Consider the following 3,279-nt stretch of genomic DNA (forward strand, 5'->3'; position numbering starts at 1 on the left):
TTATTTGTAACCAAGTGGACTCTGGAACTACTCTTAAACACTGAGATTTGCAATAAACTTTTTCTTTTTTTTTTTTTTTGGTTTTTTTTTTTTTGCTTTTCTCTTTTTTTTTTTTTTCCTCCCTTGCCTCCTTCTTTTAATAATAAACACAGTGAAGAAACTTCTCCTCTGCTCCCTCTTCTCCATCCCTGGGTTTGCTGGGGAAGCTGTCACATGTCACTCCTCCAGCCTGAAGTGGCTTTCCCTGCAAGTTGGGCAATCCCAGCTCTCCAAATGAGCTGCTGCAAGCTGTGGATTAGTGCTGACCTCAAGGGTGCTCTTGTAAACCCTCACCCCTCAGCCCTGATTAGAAGGAGCCTTTTCTCCTCCCAGAGTGGTGCCTGAACTGGTGGCACTGGGCAGCGTTACCCTCGTGTCTCTGTGAAGAACACAATTGTGGAATTATTTTATCATTGGTGAATTGCTGAGTACTTTCTCCATGCCAGCCTGAGCAACTTGTGCATCAAAAAAAAAATCTACTTTTAAAACCCCCTCCAAATCCACTAAATAGGAGTTGCTGAATATTTTCTCCATGCCAGGCTGAGCAACTCAAAAACAAGTTGTAGTCTACACGGTATAAATGAATTTCAAAATGTAAGCTAGGTAAAGTAACAGCCAGTAAGGCACTTGGTCTGCAAGGACACAGCTGTGCAGGCTGAGCAAATGGCCAAAGGGAGACAATTCTGGGTTACTCAAAAACTGTCAGTTCATTCTCCATAATCACTTCTCTGACAGCCCATTTGTGGAAAAACACCTGCTATTCCAGAATCAGCCTGACATTGCATCCACCAAAATATTTTTCCCATTCTAGAGCAGAACATGCAATTGTAAAATATTTCATTAAATACTATGATTTTGAATATTCAGTATGCTTGGATCACCCAAGAATCATCTGCTGAATACTGTTTGGGAAAAAAACCCTCAGCAGAAGAAATGATCCTGTCTTCTTGTTTCTGTTTTGTTTCCACGGAGGTTTTTTGTGTTTCAAAAAAATCTTTTAAACCCCCCCCCCCCCAATCCACTAAATAGCAGATTAGTCACGTTAAAGAGCAATTCTCTCTCCCTCCAACCTAATTTCTTGATATTCCCTTCCCTGTCCAGCATCCCCAAACCCTACCAGGAGTGCTGCCACGTCCCAAACACCACTGTCTGCATTAGGTTTGCAAATGCTGTTCGTGCTGAGGGAATCATCACCACACTGATGTGTATTAAGTACAAGCTGTTTCCATTCTGCTTGCAAAAGTCCTAGAGCAGAGGTGAGCCGTGCACGCGAGCAGAGCAGGCTTGAACGCCAACACCAAAGTCCAGGAAAGATAATCTGTCTCCAAATTTGACTCTGGCTCGATTACAAACATTATTTACAACAGTTTCCTCCAAAACAACCCCCCAGAAAAGGCACTGCAAAGCCTGCTCACGTAAATAAAAGCACATTTAACTGGAGCACTATCAGATGCCTCCCTGCACACAAAGATTTTAAGAGTTGTTTTTCCCACCTGGTTTAAATTAATAAATTCCCTGTGACCTTCTGTGTTATCCTGCTACAAAGGCATTAAAGGCAGAACAAAATAGGATAAGGACATATTTACTCAGCAGCACTGTGCATCTATTCAGCAGCACAGTAAATAGGACAATGTGGGGCAGGACGTGCCTCAGCAATCCTTGGTATTCCTCTCCAAAGGACTTGTATAAACTCTTGTAGTCAATGAGGCCAGTGCTGGCCAAATGTAAATAGAGGAAATTACACAAGGTCAGCTTGCAAGAGGCCAGAAGTGCTCAGACTGTAGGTATCTGTCCTTTCTGAAGCAGAAAGGAAGCTGGACTGTGGGGTTTTGTTTGTTGTTTTGGGGACTTTAAAAAAAAATAAAAAAAAACAAAAACCACCCAAAAAAACCCCCAAAACAACACAAAACCAACAAAGCAAAAAGGACAAAATCATTTTTCCATTTGAAATTAAGAGGAAGGGGAACCTCTTGTTCTTTTTCACTTATTTCAACAAAATGACACCAGCTTCTTCAGGGGACAGATGAATCCTCACAAATAGCCAAGCTGGCTTTGGAAAGAAAGCAAAGTAGGTGCTTACAAAACAGCTTGAATGTTTTAACGCGTCCCCTCAGATGTTACTTGTTACCATCTGAGATCATGGTGTTCCAGCTGCCTGTAGTAAACATGACCTGAATTCTCACAGTGATGCAATCCCAGCAGCAGCCTGCCCTCCACACCTCCTCCCTCCTCCAAACCCATCCTGGAGATGCTGCACAGGTTGGGTTTGGGAGAAGCCTGGGCTTTAGGAGAGCATCCCTCGAGCGTCTGGCTCGGCTTGAAGGCTGTGAGGGAGCAAGTGCTGCTTGCCCAGAGGGGCTGTTTTACACGTGGTGGAGTTGCTAAAGGTGGGACCCTTCAGGAGGAAATTCAGGAGGGATTTCTCCATGGAAAAGGTGGTCAGGCGTGGGAAGTTTGGAGGTTTGGGGTCCCCATCCCTGCAGGTGTCCAAGGAACGCCAGGACGTGGCACTCAGTGCTCTGCTTTAGCTGATGAGCCGGTGTTTGATCAAAGGTTGGAGTGGATTTTGGACATTTTTCCAACCTTAACGATTCCATTCTGTGATTCCATGGTTCCCACTGGACACTGACACACACAGGGAGGGCTCCTGGGCATCCCCAGCTGCTGCTGGTCCTCCTGCAGATCCAGGCCTCCTCTGGACATGGTGGCAGCAGCAAACCACGGCGTGTTCCCCTCCCCAGTCCCATTCCCATCCACTTTTACTTGCTGGATTTGCACACCCACGGCCACACCAGCACAAAGCTCACTCTGCAAATTGCACTAAGCCATCTAATAAATCAAATACAATCCTCCCCCTCCTTCCTACTGCAGTTGTTGAGCTCCAGTTACAACAATTTGTGGTAAAATATTACTCACCAGCACTTTGGCCCGTGTGAGCGGCTCTGCCTCGGAACAGACAGCCCTTAAATCACAGCTTTGTCACAGAAGCCACAAGCATAACCCAAAGTCTCATTACACGCAGACGCTGTGAGGAGAAGGCCAAGGAGACAATAGCTCCCCTCTCCTCCCTTTGTCAGAGCTTTCATTAATGTTGTGAAGGCTTTTTCTGCTTCATCCACTGCTGGGTGCTGGCCACAGGCAGCCTGGCACAGGAGAGCCAGCCCAAAGAGCAGGGGGTGGCTGAGAGAGGGGTGAGGGCAAAGTGGGGTGCTGAGCATCACCCCGTGCTCCTGAGCATCA

The sequence above is a fragment of the Parus major genome, chromosome 18, assembly GCF_001522545.3.
Source record: "Parus major isolate Abel chromosome 18, Parus_major1.1, whole genome shotgun sequence".
NCBI lineage: Eukaryota > Metazoa > Chordata > Aves > Passeriformes > Paridae > Parus > Parus major.